Source organism: Ornithorhynchus anatinus, chromosome 7, assembly GCF_004115215.2.
Source record: "Ornithorhynchus anatinus isolate Pmale09 chromosome 7, mOrnAna1.pri.v4, whole genome shotgun sequence".
NCBI lineage: Eukaryota > Metazoa > Chordata > Mammalia > Monotremata > Ornithorhynchidae > Ornithorhynchus > Ornithorhynchus anatinus.
In genome coordinates, this window is record NC_041734.1 from 63,230,922 (window position 1) to 63,253,640 (window position 22,719).

The window sequence follows — 22,719 nt, forward strand, 5'->3', positions numbered from 1 at the left end:
TAAATGGTTTTTACTGAGTGCTTACTGTGGTGCAGAGTACCGTATTAAGATGTTGGGAGAGTACAATTCGACAGAGTTGGTAGACACGATCCCTGTCCACAGAGAGATTAAGGTGCAGAGGAAGAGACAAACAATAAAATAAATTACAGATCTGGACATAATAATAATGATGATAATGATAGTATTAGTTAAGCGCTTACTCTGTGCCAAGCACTGTCCTAAGCTCTGGGGTAGAGACAAGGTAATCAGGCTGCCCTACATGGGCCTCACAGTCTTCACCCCTATTTTACAGATGAGGGAACTGAGGCATAGAGAAGTTAAATGATTTGTTCAAGGTCACACAGCAGAAAAGTGGCAGAGCTGGAATTAGAACCCAGGACCTCTGACTCCCGAGCCCATGTTCTTTCGCCTAAGCAACGTTGCTTTTCATACATTCTGTGAGGTTGAAGGTGGAGTGAATAAAAGGTAAAAATCCAAATGCAAAGGCAATGCAGAAAGGAGAAGGAGTAGGGGAAATGAGAACTTAGTCAAGGAAGGCTTCTTAGCGGAGATGAGATTTTAATAAGGCTTTGAAGATGTAAAGAGTGATCATCTGTCAGATATGAAGGGGGAGGGAGTTCCAGGGGGAGAGGGGAGTTTGAAATAGAGAAGCAGCATGGCTTAGAGGATAAAGCACAGGTCCGGGAGCCAGAGGACCTGAGTTCTAATGCGGACTCCTCCACATGTCTGCTATATGACCTTGGGGAAGTCATTTGAACTTCTCTGGGCCTCATCTGTAAAATGGGGATTAAGAGTGTGAGTCCCACGTAGGACAGGGACTATGCCCAACGTAATTAACTGGTATCTACCCCAGGGCTTAGAATAGTACTTGGCACATAGTAAGCGCTTAACAAGTACCATAATTATGATTACTATTATCATTTTCTTCCATCAGCTACGTAGCTCTCATAACTGTCCCCAAGAAACTCCTTACTTGCCTGGAGTCAGTCAGGAGAGCAGCTCTGTGCCTGGAAGTAAGGAAGTTTCGCTGAGCTGTTTAGAACCAGGTGCAGCCCACGTCAGCCCGGACTGGAACCATCCACTGGGATTTTCCCAGTGCCCGAGTGGGTTAGTCCATTCTCTGCTGCAGCAAGTCCTCTCGTAAGAGCCGCTTGACTAGCCCCAAGAGTGACTCTGAGATCACATTCTCCGAGTTGCAGGGAATTCAAAGGCAACACCTTTTGTTCATATTTTCCTCTCTTCAAAGCGTTTAGTACAGTGCTCCGTTATTCAGTAGGCATTCGATAAATAAGATCGATAGATTTTCCTCCAACGACTGAGCTGGATGAATGAGTTGAATCCCACTAATAAAGGCTATGTGTCTCACCTGTTTACCCTTTAAGAGCAGGAACTGTCCTTTCTTCTTCCCCTTATCACTCCCTAGAGGGCCCCTGTCAGGACTCTGCCCTCAGTGTGTACACAATTACACAGATTGCTGACTGACTGAGTGATTGTCTGACTGACAGCCTGTTTTTCTGATTGTTTCATTAACTGACTGGCTCTCTGGCTTTTTTTTTTTCTTGTGGCTTTTGTAGAGCACTTACTATGTATCAGGTACTGTACTTAACCGCTGGGATACACACATATGGGTTGAACACAGTCCTTGTCCACTTGTGGTTCGCAGTATTCATTCCATTTTACAGTTGAGGTAACTGAGGCCCAGAGAAGATAAGTGATTTACCCAAATTCACACGGCAAAGTGGTGGAGCTGGGATGAGAACCCAGATCCTTCTGACTCCTGTGCTCTATCCCCTAGGTCATGCTGCTTCTCATTGTCAGTGTGGGTGACTGAGTGGCTGGCTGACTGACTGGCTGTCTCACTAACTGACAGACTGCCTTTCTGGCTCTCTCTGAGATCCTCCCTCTCTTCAGAACGGCAGATTAGCCTGGGAGGAAGGTCTTGCAGAGGCCCTCAGAGATGGACCGAATGCTAGAGATCTGAAGGCATCAAAGAAGAATCAAGGAAGGTATCACCAGAAGAATCTGTTTAAAGGCAACAGAGTTATTGCTCAGGACAATAAGGAAAGGGAAAGGCAGCTTTAATGCTTGTCCAGCACTGGCAATTGAAGTCCAATAAAGATAAGGGCAGAGATTCCAGGGAGCGGGGTTTGGTGGGAGAGGTAGCTCTCTTCAACCAATCTGAGAAGTCTTCTCCGCTTCCTCTCTGGCCCCTAAGTGACCCTGAGCTGCCTAACCAGTCCTAGAATGGAGTCTGAGATATGGGGTTCTCCCAGTTCCAGTGAACTCAAAAACAAACATCATTTACCCAGATGATTGAGCTGTTTGTCTTGGTTATAACTCTCCCACAAGTAATTTCCCAGCAAGGAAGTCATTTTTACTTCCTTGTAGAGATAAAAGTGTTCTTGTTTCTCTGGCTTTTTTTTTTTTTTGAGGGTGTTTGTGATCGTATGTGCGTGCATGCAGGCGTGTGTGCTCGCTTGCACAAGTTCTTGTTGGAATATCGGTCAGTGGTGCGTATGGGTTGCGCAGATGTTCGTGTGTCTATATGAGCATGTCTGCAAGTGTATGTCTGTGTGAGAATGTCAGTGTATATCTGTGTGTGTGTGTGTGTGTGTGTGTCTGTGTTTGTGAGTGTCTATTTGGGGTGGGTGTAAGTGTGTGCTCCTCCTGGGATCATTTTGTTCAAGGACTCTTTGCTCTTGGCCAATGATTAACTCCTGAAGTCAGGACTTGGGGTCTGGAATGTTTTGACCCGCACTGTTTTGACCCGCACGGAGTGACAGATCGAGCTGGTGGAAGCCAAGGTATTTGATGCTGGAGGAGGGGTGGGGGAGTGAATGACTTCACCTTCTCAGCCAATTGGAGCAAGGGAGGGGATGTGGACTACCCAATCCATGCAGAGGCAGAAAACCCAGTCCCTTAATCTAGGCTTCCATGTGTGTGAGAGAGAGAGAGAGAGAGAGTGTGTATGAGTGTGTTTACGTGCCACTGTGTTTGTGCGTGGAAGGTTGCCAGGGAGAGTCGGCGGGGGCGGAGGGGCGGGGGTTGGTAAGATGGTCAACAGACTCCCATATGATTGTCTTTGGGTCTCCTCACCCCCTAGCTGTAATCTAATTGCAAAGATTAAAGGAATGTCTTTCTGAATTTCCTTTCATTTGATCAGGGTCAAGTTTAAACAACAATATCTTGTGTTTATTCAGCACTTACCCCCAGTGCTGAAACCTCTATACAGAGTCCCTTTCTCCCTTCCTTCCTCCTCCACCTCTCTTTGAACAGTCTTCATTACCTTCCTGCCTGGCAGGGAAGGGGCAGAGTTAATTGTCCCCTCCCTGCAATCTGCAGCTAGGGAAGGGTGAAGCCCAGAGAGAGTGGTGACATGCTTAGGTTTCACAGAGGGGCAGAGGCAGAGACGGGATGCAGACCAGCAGCTCCAACTTCCAATTCTGTCGGCTCCTCCCTGGGGCAGGTTTCTTCCCCAAAGAATAAACGAAAATATGGTAGGGTGAGAGGGTGAGTCCCCCATTGAGCCCAGGTCTCCATTCTTGCAAATCTCTACCTTAAGGCAAATTTGTGTTATAACATAAAAAAACTAAAAAATGGGTGTTTCTAAGTGTTTACCATATACCAGGCACTGTACTAAGCGCTGGGGTGAATACAAGCAAATTGAATTGGACACAGTCCCACGGGGTGATTACGGTCTTAATCCCCATTTTACAGATGAGGCAACTGAGAGAAGTGAAGTGACCTTGCCAAGGTCGCACAGCAGACAAGTGGCGGAGCCGGGATTAGAAGCTAGGTCTTTCTGACTCCCAGGTCCGTGCTCTAGCCACGAGGCTACACTGAATCTCTCACCCCAGCCCCCTGGCGCCCACGGGCACAAACCATTCCTTTCAACACCAGGTCGCTCTGTATCCAAACAAGTGTGTGTTCCTTAATTCTCTCAACACATTCCAGTCAAAGCAAGTAGTGAAAGTACAATACAGAATTGAGAGGACAGGTAAGAGCACATAATAGTCAATAATAATTGTGGCTTTTGTTAAACGCATACTATGTGCCCAAACATAGTACTAAGTGCTGGGTGAGATGCAAGATAATCAAGTCTCATATGGGGCTTCCAGTCTAAATAGGAGGGAGAACAATTATTGAATCCCCAATCCACTGATAAGGGAACTGAGGCACAGATAAGTGAAACGCCTTGCCCAAGGTTTCGCAGCAGACTAGTGGCAGAGCCAGGATTAGAACCCAGATCCTCTGACTTCCAAGACCGTGCTCTTTCCACTAGACCATACTGCTTTTCAGCCTGTCAGGGAATACCTGGCCAAGTAGACATCGGCAGGACCCTGAACTCTTCCCCTACGAAGCCAGCTGCCTCTGTGGAGGACGGTTCCCTCATCACAAGATCAGACACGTAGAGTCCGACCCTCGGTTGGCATGCCCGGGCAAGGTGTGCGCAGAGTTTTGCCCGGGGTCGTTCCTGCCAAGTACCTCATCTCAGAGTCAGATCTGCTTCGGCAGCGAGTGGGTGGTCCGGCTGCCGAGCATCGGGACGAGATTTTCCCCAAACAGCCTCTGATGCTGGTGGGGCGGCTTGGTCCCAACCTCGGGAGCCCAGGGAAAGGTGACGTCGGCACGCGGAAAGGACAGGTAAGATCGATGGATCGATTATTGGTATTCACCGAGTACTTACTGTGTGCAGGGCACCGTGAGCTCCTTATGGACAGGGAATTTGCCTGCTAATTCTGTTGTACTGCACTCTTTCAAACGTTTAGTACAGTGCTCTGCACATGAGAAGTGCTCAATAAATTCCACTGATTGACTGGGAGAATACAGTAGAGTTGGGAGATAGGACTCCTACCTTCAAAGAGATTACTGTCTAATAAGACAGCCTCGGCTTGCATGGCCAGTAGAAAAAAATCGGGCCTGGGAGTCCAGGGTTCTAATCCCCGCTCCTCCCCTTGTTTGCTGTGTGACCTTGGGCAGGTTACTTCACTTCTCTGTGGCTCAGTTTCCTCATCTGTAAAATGGGATTGAGACCGTGAGCCCCACGTGGGACGTGGACAGTGTCCAACCTGATTAGCTTGTATCTACCCCAGCGCTTAGTACAGTGCGTGGCACATGGAAAGTACTTAACAAATATCCTTAAATAAATAAGGTACTGGCTACTGAGGCTGCCCAGCACTGCGCAGAGGAGGATGAGGGGGGGTCGTAGCTAGGAAGCTGCAATTATTGGGTGTGGATAGGTGTGTTAGAGAGAATGCGTGGGTCGCTATGCCTTCTGCAACTGAGATTGGATTGAGAGCCACCGCTCCCAGGCTTGAGCCAGTCTGGAAAAGGCAAATTTCTGGACCCTTTCCAGCTCTCTCCTACCATCAAAGCTCTGTACTTCTCACGGCAAGGCACTCCTTCTCTTTGGTTCTCTTATGAAATGACAGAATTTCCCATGCCCCCTTTTTTTTTATTTTTTAATAGCATTTACTAAGCTCTTACTGAGTGTCAAGCACTGCTCTAAGCACTGGGGTAGATACAAGTTAGTCAGGTAGGATGCAGGGCTTGTCCTGCATGGGGCTCACAGTCTCAGGAAGAGGGAGAACGGTCTCAGGAGGAGGAAACCGAGACGCAGAGAGGTTAAGTGACCTGCCCGTGGTCACACATCAGGCAAGTGGCGGAGCGGGGATTAATTAAACAAATAATTGTATTTATTGAGTGTTTACCGTGTGCAGAGTACTGTGCTAATGCTTGGGAGAGGACAGTACAACAGAATTGGTAGACATGGACCCGGCCCACAGTAAGCTTTACAGCCTAGAGGGGGACTTTACAACGCAGAGGAGGCTTAGAATAGCGTGGCCTAACGGATAGAGTGTGAGTCTGCGAGTCGAAAGGACCTGGGTTCTAATCCCGGCTCAGCCACTTGTCTGCTTGTGAGACCTTGGGCAAATCACTTAATATCTCTGTGCCTCAGTTGCCTCATCTGTAAAATGGGGATTAAGACCGTGAGCCTCGTGTGAGACTGGGTCTGCGTCCAACTCGATTACCTCGTATCTACCCCAGCGCTTAGTTCGGAGCTCGGCAAATAAGGAGCGCTTTAGAAATACCATAATTATTATTAGAACCCAGGTCCTCTGAATCCTAGGCCCGCACTCTTTCCATTAGGCCACGTTGCTTCAGCGATTCTCTCGACAGCTAGGAAGAGCGAGGGACATGGAGCTGGCTAAAGAGCTGGGAGTTATGAGGCCAAATGAACGAGGGAGAGGGAGCTTCTCTGGGATGACAAAGCCCTTCACTGTGCTGCCCTCAAATAGGCTTGTTTTCCTTGGACTGGGCAGCTCTCTCCTTCCTGCCTGCATGAAGGTGCTACAGTTCTGCGGCTGATCGCATCTCCTGGCCCGTGTCCAGGCATGTGCCTCCCTTCCTGGTGAAGACGGCGGGGAAGCCGAGCCGGGCCAATCCGAGAGCTTAAATCCCCGGGGGGAGCTGGGGTGGGGGAGAGGGCTGCTGGGGTGCTGGCAGGGACAGAGCTGAAAGGGCATTGTAGCCCAAGAGTGGCAGGAGAAGATTAACAGAATTTACGGGGGAGCAAGTTTGCCCAGTAGAATTACAGGAAACAGGAGGGGGGGGGGCAGCCTGGCAATGCCCAGAATAGGCTGTGGAAAACCTTGCCCCGTGGGGCCTCTCCCACATCAGCTTCCAATAGGGACAGGCTTGGTTGGGGAGGAACCAAGTTCAGGGACTCCTCTCCCACGCACACCCGCCCCCTACCACCTTGACCCCGTGGCACTGCCCCCTGGTCCCTCTGCCAGTCCTGGGCAGTTGCCCTTACTTCTCCCCCCGCCAAGGGCCAAGACCGGAGGATGTACCCCCTCTACGCCTCAGCCTGCCACCAGCCAGCCGGAGGACTGGTGTGCTGGCCCTCAGCATCCCCTAGAGGGAGACCTGGCCCACCTGGGCCTTAGCTGACGAGAAAGAGAACCAACGGGGAGTCAGGAGACCCGGATTCGAATCCTGCCTTGACTAGTCATGTTTTATGTGACCTCGGGGAAGACACACAACAGTAGAAGCAACTGACCTAGGGGAAAGATCACGGCTCTGAGAGTCGGAGGACTTGCGCTCTATTCCTGGCTCTGCCGCTTACCTGCTGCGTGCCCTTGGGCCAGTCATTGAATTTCTCCGGTCCTCAGTTGTCTCATCTGTAAAATAAAGACTTAATACCTGTTCTTCCTAGATTATGAGCCCCGTGTGGGACCTGATAATAATAATAATGGTATTTGTTATATGCTTACTAGAAGCCAAGCACCTTTCTAAGCGCTGGGAGAGATAAAAGCTTGTCAGGTTGTCCTAGGGGCTCACGGTCTAAATCCCCATTTTACAGATGAGGTAACTGAGGCGCAGAGAAGTTAAGTGACTTGCTCAAAGTCACACAGCTGACAAGTTGACGGGGCTGGGATTAGTACCCACGTCCTCTGACTCCCAAACCCGTGCTCTTTCCACTAAGCCACTCCTAGCACTTAGCACTAGCTAGCACACACTAAAGTATATAACAAATGCTGCAGTTATTATGATTGAGATACTTTGCCTCTCTGGGCTGCAGTTTTTCCATCATTAAATGGAGGGATGGGCTGGTAGAGTCATCTTTTCCTTCCCTGAATCAAGGATCATAACAAAGACAGGGTCTGGGGATGGGGCTGTGGAGATGTAGGGGGCAAACCAGGGGAGGGGGTAATTAGGGTTGCAGGGAAGGATGAACGACATCTCTACCTGCCGCTCCTTCAATTTGCCCTCCCGAGGCTGAGGCCAGTGTGGTGTTGAAAGCCGCAGCGTGGCTCAGTGGAAAGAGCCTGGGCTTCGGAGTCAGAGGTCATGAGTTCGACTCCCTCCTCTGCCACTTGTCAGCTGTGTGACTGTGGGCAAGTTACCTCTCTGTGCCTCAGTTACCTCATCTGTAAAATAAGGATTAAGTGTGAGCCTCACTTGGGACAACCTGATTACCCTGTATCTACCCCAGTGCTTAGAACAGTGCTCTGCACATAGTAAGCACTTAACAAATACCAACATTATTATTATTATTGTTGAGGGGGCAGTTCCCAGAGTGAGACTACTGCAGTTTCACGCTCCAACCCGTCCACAAAATGACAGCATTCAGGGGGTCTCCCAGCTTGGTCCAGCCTCTAAAACCATCTCTGGTGGGCATGGGGGAAGAGGCAAGTTTGCTTTCTTGCCCAGTCATTGAAATACCTCATTATGGTACTGCCTGCTTCCCAGGGACTTTGGAAAGGTAAACAAGGCCCAGAGGTGAAGGTACTTTGAGCCTTTAGAGGAAGGATGCGATGGAAACAGAAGAGTCAGTCGTTGCTTGGAGCTGTGTCCAGGCCCGGCCATCTCTGATTTTCCTGCCTCCGTCTACCCAGTTTATGCCATCGGCTCTGCATTAGGATTTACAACTTCATAAAGGCCAGTGGAGTCTCTGCCTTGATGCCCATGGAGTTTCCCTGCTGAAGGAGAGCCAGGGCAATGGGAAAGGAACTCATTCCTTTGGGATCAACCAGAAGATAGAGTGCTCCAATAATAACAGTTGTTAAGCATTTACTATGTGCTTAATGCTGTGGTAGGTAGAAGCTAATCAGATTAGACACAGTCCCTGTCCCACATGGGGTTCATGAATCTAAAGAACACAGAAGTAGTGTAGCCTAGTGGAAAGAGCACAGGCCTTGAAAGTCACAGGATCTGGGTTCTACATCCAGCTGCACCACTTGATTCCTGTATGACCTTGGGCAAGTCACTTCACTCTTCTGGGCCTCAGTTACCTCATATGTAAAATGCAGATTAAGATTGTGAGCCATCTGTGGGACAGGGACTGCATCCAAACTGATTAACTTGTATCTACCCCAGCGCTTAGAACGGGGCCTGGCACCTATTAAGTGTTTAATAAATACCACCATTACCAACAAATATTGAATCCCCATTTTACAGATGAGGCAGCTGAGACAAAAAGAAGTTAACTGACTTGTCCAAGGTCACACACAGAGGGCAAGTAGCAGAGCCGGGTTAGAACTCAGTCAGTCATGAGCGATTACTGTGTGCAGAGCTCTGCATTTAGTGCTTGGAGAAGTACAGTGTAACAATACAACAGACACTTTCCCTTTCCCACAATGAGTTCACAGTTTAGAGCGAGAGACAGACAATAATATCAATAAATAAATGACAGGTATGTACATAAGTGCCATGGGGCTGAGTGAGGGGAAGAATAAAGGGAGCAAGTGAGGGTGATGTAGAAGGGAGTGGGAGAAGGGGAAAGGAAGGCTTAGACCTCTTGGAGGAGTTGTTCCTTCAGTAAGACTTCGAAAGTGGGGAGAGTCGGATATGAGGAGAGAAGATGTTCCAGGCCAGAGGCAGGATGTGGACGAGAGGTCTGCAGCGAGATAGACAAGGTCAGATCCTCTAACTCCCAGGACTCTTCTCTTTCCACTAGGCCATCTGTTTCTCCAAGCTGCAGAAGTCGGGTGGGGCCCAAGGCTGCAGTTCTAACCTGGACACTCCGGAATCCAATTCTCAGGCAGGGTTCCAAAGGGAAGTCCCAGGCCTGCCTGCCCGAGCCTCAGGGAGTCAGTCAGTCAGTCGATTTTATTTATTGAGCTCTTACTGTGTGCAGAGCACCATACCAAGCTCTCGGGAGACTACATTATAACAGGAAGGGCCTGACTAACTGCTCAGTTCCGCAAGCGCCGATGAGCAGAAGAGAGGGACTAGAGAAGGAGAGTGGCTGCCTGTTTTTTATGGTAGTTGTTAAGCACTTACTATGTGCCATGCACTATACTAAGCGATGGCATAGATGCAAGCTATTCAGGTTGGACGCAGTCCCATGGAGCTGACAGTCTTATTTCCCATTTTACAGATGAGGTAACTGAGGCACAGGGAATGATAATAATAATAATAATAATCTCTGAGCCTCAGTTACCTCACAGTCTCATTCTCCATTTTACAATGAGGTAACTGAGGCACAGAGAAGTGAAGTGACTTACTCAAGGTCTCCCAGTAGACAAGTTGCGGGGAGGGATTAGAACCCAGGTCCTTCTGCCACCCAGGCCCGTGTTCTTTCCACTAGGTCCTGCTGACTTTAATGTTGGTATTTGTTAAGCGCTTACTATGTGCAGAGCACTGTTCTAAGCGCTGGGGTAGACACAGGGTAATCAGATTGTCCCACTCGAGGCTCACAGTCTTCTTCCCCATTTTACAGATGAGGGAACTGAGGCCCAGAGAAGTGAAGTGACTCGCCCACAGTCACACAGCTGACAAGTGGCAGAGGCGGGGTTCAAACCCATGATCTCTGCCTCCCAAGCCCGTGAGCTTTCCACTGAGCCACGCTGTTTCCTATAGGCTTTCCATATGCTTCCCATAACTTTCCATGACTTTACACCTGATCCCCCGTGCCAGAGGCTGCTCCCATCTCCCTGCTCCAATGCCTGCCGGGTGCATTCCTGACAAGAGCCTGAGGAACTGGAAGCATGCTCCTTTCCAGAGGGATGAGGGTGGCCTGGGGTGCAAACCCGAGAGCAAAATTTTCTAGAGGTCCCTGGGGCATGTAGAAAGATAGCAATCCAGCAGGATGAACCCGTAGTGCTTTTCCTGGAGCAAATGGGAGCCATGGGCTCCTCTTGGTCTCGGTCTTGGTGTTATGGGGGGAACCTGGACAAATGGCAAGGAGAAGAGTAACAGTGTCTTAGTGAGAAATAAGGGTCTTGCTTTCCCTGGGCAGGGACTGTCTCTATCAGTTACCGATTTGTCCATTCCAAGCGCTTAGTACAGTGCTCTGCACATAGTAAGCGCTCAATAAATACTATTGAATGGTTGTGGGAGCCCCAGAAGCGGTCAGTTTATGTGTTGGGGAATCTTCAGCAGTTCGTTGATTTCTACTTCAGAGCTGGGTTCTAATCCCAGCTCCGTCGCTTGCCCGTTGGCTGACCTTGAGCAGGTCACTTAACTTCTCAGTGCCTCAGTTTCTTCATCTGCAAAATAAGGATTCGATACCTGTTCTCCCTCCTGCTTAGACTGTGAGCCCAGTGTGGAACAGGGACTGCATCCGACCCGATGATCTTGGATCTAACCTAGTACTTAGTAGTGTGTTCTTCCCCTTGATTCTATTTATTGTCATTGTTCTTGTCTGCCTGTTTCCCCAGATTAGACTGTAAGCCTGTCAAAGGGCAGGGACTGTCTCTATCTGTTACCAATTTATACATTCCAAGAACTTAGTACAGTGCTCTGCACATAGTAAGCGCTCAATAAATACTATTGAATGAATGAATGAATGTGTGGCGCATGAATGCGCTTAACAAATACAACTATTATTGTTATTATCATTGTTATTATTGTTGTTATTATTGTCATCATCATCATCATTATTACTTTGTGTTCTCTGGACAGCAACAGAGTTGGGGCACAGAGAGCCGCGACTCTTCACTGGTGTTTAAATAAGTCGAAATTGCTTCTCGGAGATTTTCCCCGTGACACTGGAAAACCAGGAAAACTCCTCAGGGAAAATAGCCGAAAAGCGGCTTTCTCATTATAAATAGTTGTGGTATTTGTTAAGCGCTTACTATGTGCCAAGCACTGTACTAAGCGCTGGGGTGGGTACAAGTAAATTGTGTTGGATACAGTCCCTGTCCCACATGGGCTCACAGTCGCAATTCCCATTTTACAGATGAGGCAACTGAGGCATAGAGAAGTGAACTGACTTGCCTAACGTCACACAGGAAACAAGGGGCAAAGCCAGGAGCGGGATTAGAACCCATGACCTTCTGACTCCCAGGCCCGTGCTCTATCCACTGCGCTATGCTGATTCTCTGAAGAAACTGGCCAAAATTTGCAGGCTTCCCAACCTCACTGTTATGGAGGAAGGGGGTGGGTTGGGGTCCGCGGAGTATAGGGCACTGCCCTCCTGGTGAGGAACTGATGCCAGGAGTTGGGCAACGCCAACCGAGGCTCCTACGTCAGCGTTGTCCCTACCTTGCTGGGTGGCCTTGGGCCGGTAACATAACCTCTCTGAGCTTCGATTTCTTCATCTGCAAAATGAGGACGATTGTTCTAACCTATAACCCCGGGTGCGTGTGGAGGGGTGAAGGACAGAGCCAGGAATGGGCACCCTGGTTCTCCACTGTTGATGGGGAAAGGCTGAGAAACACATCCTGGGAGCTGGATCCCAACTAATCCCATTGTAACAACCCCAATGCTTAGTCCAGTGCTGGGCACAGAGTAAGATTTAGCCCCTGAGGAGGCAGGCCATGGGCTCAGATTCACATTTGTTGTTTCCATCACAGCTGGAACTGCAGGAAGGGGACGGTGAAGTGTCTTCCAAGGGTATGGCGCTGGATGCATATAGAATGGAATATATGGCTGGTCTGTTCCAGACTAGGCTTACCGCCAAATGTCTACATTTGGGGATTTGTGTTCCTCTCCTTCCCATGTCTGGGGGATGCTTCCACCACTCATTCCCACACCACCTGGTCCCCTTCCCCTCCCCAATCCTCCTCACCCTCCTCCCCATCCCAAAGAGGGGGCTGTGGGGAGGGGGCCGGCCTGGTCCTCTGCCCCCGACTGTTTCCAGTTTGGAAGCACAGTGAAGAACAGAAGAACCAGAAAACCAGCGTGGCCAAGAGGATAGAACCCAGGCCTGGGAATCAGAAGGACCTGGGTTCTAATTCCGACTCTGTCGCTCATCTGCTATGTGACCTAGGGCAAGTCACTTCACTTCTCGGTGCCTCAGTTCCCTCTTCTGTAAAATGGGGATTTAGACTGGGAGCCCCATGCGGGACCAGCCTGTGTTCAACCTGATTAGATTCTAGCCACCCCGGGGCTTAGTACAATGCCTGGCGCATAGTTAGTGCTTAACAAATACCAGTAAAGAGCCTTTGATGCTCAGAACTCCCAGTGTCCCCTGAATCCCAGACTCTCCCTGTCTGCCTCTCCATTCCCAAGGTTTTTCAGGACACCACACTCACCCTTCGGTTCTTGCACTTACTTCTCTCCCTCGCGCCTTCTCTTCTGGGCCCAGTCTTCTTGCCTCTTGGTCTCCTGGCCCCTTGAGGGAGGTCTCACCTCTGCCTCCCCGCCGGCTGCCAGCAGGGCACTGGATGCTGCCCAAACTGAAACTGTTTTATGTCTCGCCCCGGCACTGGGACCTGTACCTGTGGAAGATTCTTAAAGGGACAATGTCCCGCACGCACACCGGCCAGCGGATGACACGTGACACCTGCCGATCTTCAGTTTTCTTTCCCTCCTGGTTTCCTCAGTTTCTCCAGCTGACTTCCTTTCTCTCCAACGGAGGGCAGCACAGGGGATGACCTGGAAGTGCCTCTGAGCCCCCAGCCTCCCTATCTTCCCAGTTCGGTGTCAGAATGAACTGTCTCGACGGTGTTTGTTGAACACCTTCCATCACCAGCAGACCCTCTCCCGTTCGCCACAAGACAGCCAAGAACTGGGGTCCGCTCTTGCCCCTCGGAGATGAGTTTCTCCAGCTCTTGGCAAGGCGACTCCTGATCTGGCCAAGCGAGGGGATGCTCAGCCGGAGAGTACGAACCCGAGGTTCGCTGCTTTGGGGCCTCTGCTCTTGGCCGTAGGAACAGGCCCGCAGTGACCACTCTGCTCAGGGCGTGGGGTCAGCTGAAATAGAGGGGAACCTCTTGGCTGCCCGGGCTGGCAGCAGGGAAGTAGCCGATTGTGGTTCTCCTGTCTTGGGGGTCGGGGGAGCCCTATCCAACATAACCCTGCAGGGCCCTGACCGGACTGGCTAGGCAGCTTCCATCCTGGGGGGGACAGACGTTAGTCTGGTGATTAAGGCCCAACCCTCTCTCCCTTGACACACACCACAGCTCCCTTACCAGTTTTCTTGCATGTACCTTGATGCAGACCCCCCAGACACCATTTCTTTTCCCTCAAGCATCTCCCCGACACACGCACGCATACCCACAGCCCTCTCCCCACAGGGCCCACGCCGTTTCAGCATGCAAGCCGGACTCCCTCCATCCGAGCCACCTCAAGGCTGTGCTCCCTGGAGGGGAAGGGACAAAACAGAAGTGGAACTGGGGGAAGCAGTGTGGTGGTCAGACCCACTGGGTGCTATTTTGAGCGTGGTCAGCCACTGGGGCTGGTCTGGAGCAGCTCATTTCCCCTCCTGAGAGCTCAGCTTCCACATCTGGACCTCAGCAGTTCCATGATTTGGATTTGCAAATTGCCAGTGCGTAGAAAGTGTGAATTCTCTCTGAGGATCTGGATTGGGGGTGAGGTCAGAGAAGACTGTATTGCCACCCCGGCATGTCCACAGACTCCCCTCTACCTGACCTCATCTGCCCAGACAAGCCATGGGGGTCTGGATGCATGATCCTACGGGATTTATATCTGCAGAAGGGAACAGGTATGTGAGTGCCTGGCAGTCAGTGGAGCAAAATTGGAGGAAAGAGGCCGTTGCCCCTTTATCTGATTTCTTTAATGATAGCAAAAGGAATAATAATAATGGTGTTTGTTAAGTGCTTACTATGTGCAAGACACTGTACTAAGAGCTGGGAAGGATACTGGCAAATCAAGTTGGACACTTTTCCTGTCCCACATGGGGCTCAAAGTCTTAATCCCCAATCTACAGTTGAGGGAATGGAGGCAAAGAGAAAGAGAAGTGACTTGCCCGAGGTAACCCAACCGACAACTGGCAGAGCCGGGATTAGAACCCAGGTCCTTCTGACTCATCATCATCATCACTATCAATAAAAACAATTTATTGTCCACTTTGTGAGCACAAAGAACTGTTTGAGATGCTCTTCCTGGGTCCCACTCTCAAAGAGTTTGCAAATGTGATGGGAAAAATGAACCCCCTCAAACATGAATATTCATTCTCCTGGCTGAAACCTCACATGACAAGGGCGTGGACTTGAAAACTAGTAATGAAAATATGTAAAAAGCTTTACAGGGCATTCATTAATAATATGAATACTGGGACACTGGAATACATGTATACAAGTGTGTATATTTCAGTACTTTTATATATAAATATATATATATATATATATATATATACAGTGGTCCTTTGTATTTGAAAACACCACTGACATTGAAGTTCACCTATAACTGCTTGTGTGACCCACAGTCTAGCTGCACTGCACAAAACACAGAGGTCCTTTCTTTTATTTTTTATGGTTTTTGCTAAGCACTTATTATGTTCCAGACACTGTTCCAAACCCAACCCTAACTACTACTTTAACCCTAACCATAACCCTAGCCCTAACCGTAACCCTAACCTTAACCATAACCTTGGCCCTAACCCTAACTTTAACCTTAATTAGTATGTATATTCCAATGTCCTTCCATTTATATAGTGGCCCTTTGTATTCAAAAAAGACATCATGGTGAAGTTCACCTAGGACTGTGTGTGCGACCATAGTCCCATCTGCGTTGCACAAAAACCAGAGGTGTCCTTTTTTTATGGTATTTTTAAAGCACTTATTATGTTCCAAGCACTTTCCCTAACCCAACCCCAACACTAGCCCTAACCCTAACCCCAATCTTAACCATATTATTATTATTGTTGTTAAGTGTCTCCGAGCCGTTTCCGATTTATAGTGACTCCATGGTTATACTTTCTCCAGAACATCCTGTCCTCTGTCATAATCTGCAAATTTTCTAACAGTTCCTCCATGTCCTTTGTTATAGTCTCTATCCATCTAGCTGCTGGTCTGCCTCTTCAACATTTTCCCTGTCTTTTCCTAGCATTAGGGTCTTCTCCAGAGAATTAGTCCTCCTGATTAAGTGTCCAAAATATGCTAAGTCGTGTTATTTGGCCTTCCAAAGACCACTTTGGTTAACCCTAACCCTAACCCTAATCCTAGCCCTAACCCTAATCTTAACCATAACCCTACTCCTAACCCTCCTAATCCTAACCCTAATTTGTATACTCCAGTGTCCTTCCACATATATAGGGTGTCCTTTGTATTCAAAGAGGACACCAATGACAGTGCAGTTCATCTATGACCAATTGTGTGGATGAAAAGGCCCACATTCCCAGCTGCATCACCCCCAAATGAAAGGTGCTTTCTCTTTTTTATGGTATTTGTTAAGTACTTATTATATGCAAGACACTGTATTAAGCACTGGGATAGATACAAGCTAATCAAGTTGGACACAGTCCCTGTCCCACATGGGGCTCACAGTTTTAATCCTCATTTGACAGATGAAATTTTGACTGGGGCTGGGGGGAACAGAGCTGGGATGAGGGGTGGTGTTAGATGGGAGGGCGATAAGTAGAACATTTCATGGCTCAAACAATGATCCGGCCTGATTGCTGAGGTGCCAGCGCTTCAAAAGACAATTCAAAGCCCCTGCTCTTCCTCTGTCCTAAGCTGTGAGCCCAGTATTGTACAGTGACTCTGTCTGATTTCCTGATCCTGGTCTACCCCAGTGCTTAATAAATATGGTAACTAACTTTCTGTGCCTGAGCTAATCCTCGTACGCAGAGGGTGCACAGGGACCAGTTGAAAAGCCCCAGGGTCTCTCCACAGAGTGGCCTCTATCAATCACTCAATCAATTAAGGGTATTATTGAGTACTTACTGTATGCAGGACTCTGTACTAAGCACTTGGGAAAACAAAATAGAGTTGGTAGGCACAGTCCATGCCAACGAGGAGCTTATAGTCAATCGATCAATTGATCAGTCGATCAAGGGTATTTATTGAGTGCTTACTGTGTGCGGGGCGCTGTACTAAGCACTCAGGAAAATACATTAGAGTTGGTAGACCCAATCTCCGAAGAGCTTACAGTCTATCAATCAGTCAATGGAATTAAGCACTTACTCTGTGCAGAGCACCATACTGAGCACTTGGGAGAGTACAAGGAGCTGCCCCCAAAGACCTTACATTCTATCAATCAATCAATCAATCAGTGGTATTGAGCACTTACTGTGCAGTGCACTTCACTAAGCGCTTGAGAGAGCACAATATAACAGAGTTGCTAGGCACATTCCCCGCCCACAAGGCACTGACTAGCGTTCTAGGCTTTCTGGTAGAGAGAGGCTGGTTGGGAAAGGGAAGAAAGGAGACCTCTGAGGAAGGCTGGTAGAAATGATGGCTGAGGAAGGGCTGGAAGGTTGTTAAAGAGAACCCGCTAACCAGTTTTCCTCCATGTCCCCAGAAGACAAAGCAAGAGGAAATGAGCTTAAATTGTAGCAAGAGAGAGCACGTGCCTACCTCATGGGTCTTTGCTTTCCCTAAGCCAAAGTACTTCTCAGGCTAACGTCAGAAGGCTTCCTGAAGGTGGGGTTTTAGGAGAAAGTGGTACGCAATTACAACCATTCTCCCAGGAGAGAGGCCTGTGTGCCAGGCTGTAGTGCCAAGGCCATTAAATTTTATCCGTTTGCAATTGCCAGGTCAGAGGGCAGGAATGGAGGCCCTTTTTTTTTTAGAGTCCACAGCTCATTATTGGCCCATACAGGGCAAGTCCTCATTCCAAATGAGTTTTGGGGTGGGGTGAAGATGGGGAGGGAATAGGGGAGTAGAGGAACAGAGGGAAAGAGGTGGAAGGAAAGGATTTAACTCATGCCCAGGATGGGGGCTCCTGGGAAGAGGGAGAAAGGGACCCCAGTGTCCCTGAAAGACCTAAATAAATCTACCTCCATTGGGGCAAGATGCTAACTTCACACGAGAATCAATCAGTCAACCATATTTATTGAGTGCTTACTGTGTACAGAGCACTATGCTAAGTGCTTGGGAGAGTTCAATTGTAACAGTGTTAGTAGATATGTTACACATACACACACACGCTGGCCTCCAAGGAGAGGCCTGTGGGTACAGAGAGGTTTCTGATAAAATCTGCTTCTCCTCTGACTACTCAATATTCGTATTTAATTGTATTTATTGAGCGCTTACTGTGTGCAAAGCCCTGTACTAAGCACTAGGGAGAGATGAACCTGCTCCTTGAGCACACCCTATTGACCACAAGGCTCTGGCTGACAGTGAGGTGTAGGCCAGGATAACTGGGGGAATTTGGACCAGGCTTGGGGGACCAGAACCTCCTCCACCTCCCCTCAACTCCTTCAGCTACAGTGAGATTCACCCCTCTTTAGAAACACCCTGACCTTCCATAACAATAAGAGCAAACCTTTCTGGGATGGGGCAGGCCTGAAAGGGGAGGAGATGGGAAGACAGTGTTCCCAACTGCTAATCAATCAATGGTATTTACTGAGTGCTTACTCTGTGCAGAGGACTGCACTAAGTGCTTAAGGCTACATTTTGCAAATATTATCGACTAAAAATTACTGGCTGCCAGGCTTTTTTTACCGACAGATCAAAAGTGGCAGAGAATAGGTGTTCCAGTGGAAGAGGGGAGTGGTGGGGAGTAGGCTGGGGACACCTGCCCGCTTTGATGAGGTGACGGAGAAGTGTTTGTTCCCCTCAGAGCCGATGAGCCCCTCGGGATTCTTCTGGTCACTATTTCCGTGTGGTGGCTGCCCTGATTTACTGATGTCCAAATATTTTTATAGGCTTCCCAGGCCAGACCACCTGTGCCGTAGAGGATAGAACACGGGCTGGGCAGTCAGAGGGTCATGGGTTCTAATCCCAGATCCCCCATTTGACTGCTGTATGAACTTGGTAAAGTACTTCACTTTTCTGGGCCACAGTTACTTCATCTGTAAAATGGGAATTGAGTCCCCATGTGGGATAGGGACTGTGTCCAACTAGATTGGCTTGCATCCACCGAAGTGCTTAGTACTGTGCCAGGCACATAGTAAGGGGTGGTTTAACAAATACCACAGTTATTAGTGTTATGAATGTGTCTTTAGGGGCTGCGTCAAATTTACAGCTTGGAAAGCCTTGTTCCTAGGTGAATTTTCAGACCAGTTCAGTCATTCTCCTCAAGGCCACTGACGCCCTTCTTTGTCCTAGCTGCTTCCCCAACAAAGGTCAGTAACGTCCATTCCACAACAAATGAGTGCCTTTCTAAACAATTCTAGTGAGCTTTTTTCCAGTGAATAACCTCTCCCTCCCCATCAGTGGCCTCTGACCCCAGTCTCTCAAAGCCCACCCATCCTACGGGGCCGCCTTCCGGGTTTCAAACTTCTGGTAAAAATTCCAAACTGCCAAGCTTCAAGCAAGGCTGGGAATGAGGAAGCAGTGTGGGCTCTTACACCCGGCATAAACCACCGGCTGCCAGGGGAAGGGTGTGACCATCTTCCTAGGAATGGCAAAGGACTTGGGCTTTTCCTTGTACCCAGCCTCTGGCCCCTGGCCCCAGAAAACTCACCTAGCGTTGCAAATTATATACCCAGATCCAGACTCCATGCCAAGTGGTGAGAAAACTCCTTTCTGCATCACCTAGCCACTTGGCTCTGTATCCTTTAAGCACTTAATATTCACCCCTCCTTCAGCCCCACAGCACTTATGTACATATCAGTAATTCATTTGACTGACCATCTCCTCCTGCAGGTGGTAAACTCCTTTTGGGCAGGATACAGTTCTACCAAATCTGTTGCATTTTATTTTCCCAAGTGCTTAGTACAGTGCTCTGCTTTAAGTAAGCATTCAGTAAATACCATAGATTGACTGACTGATTGATTGACTTCCCAGCCACCCCTGTGTACTCCCCCAGGACCTCTGTCCCTAACTAGAGGGGCCCATCCCAAGGGGGCAACAGAGTGGGGATGGCCCCCTAGAGCTGTGACCCTCTCAGATTCGCTCCACCAAGGCTTCTGACAAAACCTAAGAGTTGCCCATCAGGCCTGGAAAGATCCAAAATGGTGGCTTTGTGACCTGTCCTATGACATCTGACCCCTTCCAGCCTCATCTCCCTAAAATTCCCTGGCTCCTGTTTGCCTTCCCGTTCACAACCAAAAGTTGTCAGATCTGTCCCCAACCAAAAGCCTGAAAAAAATCATAACACACTCTGAAAGGGTGGGGAGTCAGTCAGTCAGTCAGTTGCTCTTTATTGAACCCTTACTATGTGCAGAGCACTGTACTAAGTAAGCACTTGGGAGAGTAAGTTATAAAGATAAAAGAGACACATTCCCTGCCCACAACAAGCTTATAGTCTAGAGGGAGCCAGTCAGCCCTCTCGCCCCATGCACCATTGCTGGGCATATCTGCCATAGGCCAAAAGAGAGGACAGATAGAAACTGCCACGGCCATTGGATTGGACCATGGAGAAGCAGTGTGGTTCAGTGGAAAGAGCACAGGCTTGGGAATCAGAGGATGTGGGTTCTAATCCTGGCTCTGCCACTTGACTGCTGTGTGACCTTGGGCAAGTCGCTTAACTTCTCTGAGCCTCAGTTGCCTCCTCTGTAAAATGGGGATTAAGACTGTGAGCCCCTCGTGGGACAACCTGATTACCATGTATCTACCCAGTGCTTAGAACAGCACTTGGCACATAGTAAGTGCTTAACAAATGCCAAAATTATTATTATTATTTCCTTTCTGGCATTTAGCCTCTGAGAAGGCTGTGGTAACTGGACCAAGGACAGCCCTTATGGAACCATGGGGTGCCTGAATACCCATCTCATGCAGCAACCTGAAGACTGCTCCTCTTACTGTTACTCTTGCTTGCTAGCTTTTGTATTCCTTCCCAGGGTCCCTGGTCCCTGGCCCCACTACCAATTTACTGGACTGTAAACTCCCTATTGGCCTGGGACTGTCTGAGGCTTACATACACAGAGAAGCAGCATAACCTAATGGATGGAGCACCTCTAAATCAACAAAAACTCCTCACCATTGCTTTAAAGGATTCCATTACCTTGTCCCTTTGCATCTCACCTCACTACCCTCCTACTACAACCCAGCCTTACACTTCATTCCTCTAATGCTAACCTTCTCATTGTACCTCGATCTCACCTATCTCACATCCAACCTCTCACCCACATCCTGCCTCTGGCCTGGAACACCCTCCTTCTTGTATCAGATAGATAACTCCTCTCCCCCACTTCAAAACCTTATTGAAGGCACATCTCCTCCAAGAAGCCTTCCCTGACTAAGCCCTCATCACCTTTCCCCCCAGCTCCCTTTTGCGTCATTCTGTCTTGTTCCCTTCATTCAACTTCCTTCCCAGACCCACGGCACATACATATATATCTGTAATTTATTTATTTATTCATTCATTTATTTACATTACTGTCTCCCCCTCTAGATTGTAAGCACATTGTGGGCAGGGAATGTATCAGTGTATTGTTGTATTGTACTCTCCCAAGTGCTTAGTACAGTGCTTTGCACATAGTAATTACTCAAAAAATACAACTGAACTGAATTGAAGCACGGGCTTGAGAGTCAGAAGAACCTGGTTTCTAATTCCGGCCCTGCCATTCATCTGCTGTGGGACCTTGGCAAGTCAGTTCACTTCTCTGTGCTTCAGTTACCTCATCTGTAAAATGGAGTTTAGGAATGTGAACTTCATGTAGGGCATGGACTGTGTCTAACCTGATTAGCTGTGTCTACCCAGTGCTTAGTACAATGCCTGCCACATAGTAAGAGCCTATCAAATAGCATTAAAAATTAATAATAGTGATATTTGTTAAGTGCTTACTTTGTGCCAAACACTGTACTAATCCCTGGGGTAAATACAAGATTATTAGGGGGCCCAGGTTGTAATTAGGAGCGAGTACAGATATTGAATACCCACATTACAGTTGAGGGAACTGAGGCTCATAGAGGTCAAGTGACTTACCACAGGTCAGACAGCAGGCAAGTGGCAGAGCCAGGATTAGAACCCCAGTTTTCTGACTCCCAGGCTCGTGCCCTTTCCACCAAGCCACCCTACTTTTGTACTACAGTCAATCCTCGTATGCGTCCCCAGAACTCAGAATGGTACAGCGTTTTGCTCATTATAAATGCTAAATAAATGCCACGACTGCTTCAACTCTGAAGAGGGTGAGCTATCTCCATTTAGGGTAGAAGGAGAAGCTGTCTCCTTTTAGGCTGCTTCATGTTTGAAGCAGCACGGCCTAGTGGATAGAGCCTGGGTCTGGGAGTCAGAAGAACCTGGGTTCTAATCCTGGCTCTGCCACTTCTCTGTTGTCTGACCTTGGGCAAGTCGCTTCCCTTCTCTCTGTCTCAGTTACCTCGTCTGTAATAGAGGGATGAAGACTGTGAGTCCTGTGTGAGATAGGGCTGTGTCCAACCTAATTAGCTTGTATTTAACCTAGCTCTTAGAACAGTGCTTGACACGTAGTAGGCGCTTAACAAATACCATCATCGTTATTATTATTATTACCAAGGAAGACAAAGTTTTGTGGAAATTAGAGCAGCTAGGCCTAGTGGAAAGAGCACAGGACTGGTAGTCAGAGGGCCTGGGGTCTAATCCCAGGTCTGCCACTTGCTTGCTGTGAGGCTTTGGACAAGTCATTTAATTTCCCTGGCCCTCAGTTTCCACAATTACATCTTAGTCCCTCCTACTTAGACTGTGAGCCCATAAGGGACAGGGATTGTATCCAAACTGATTATCTTGTACCTCCACCTCAGCTTTTAGTACCATGCTTGGCAGAGAATAAGCCCTTAACAAGTACCATAATCAATCATTCAGCATCATCATCATCTCTCTTAACCTCTGGGTGGTTGAACCTTCTAACGGTTCTGAGATATTCCTAAAGTCCAGAGTAATTACAACAGAGAAATTGCACCACCAGGTGAAAAACTGACTTTCGATTTACACTCTGCTCCACTCCAAGAGCAATTAAATCGATTAAATTATAACTTCAACCAATTATTTAGGATT

General features: G+C 48.5%; 1 protein-coding gene across 1 annotated transcript in view; it reads right to left on the minus strand.

Annotated features, from left to right (window-relative positions):
• PIGR (polymeric immunoglobulin receptor) overlaps positions 1-13,144 on the minus strand; it is a 36,057-nt gene extending 22,913 nt beyond the window's left edge. The window contains exon 1 of the mRNA XM_007670271.4: positions 13,007-13,144. The gene's annotated coding sequence lies outside the window, so the exon portion shown is untranslated. The remainder of the gene's footprint in view (positions 1-13,006) is intronic.
• Positions 13,145-22,719: the final 9,575 nt, after the last annotated feature.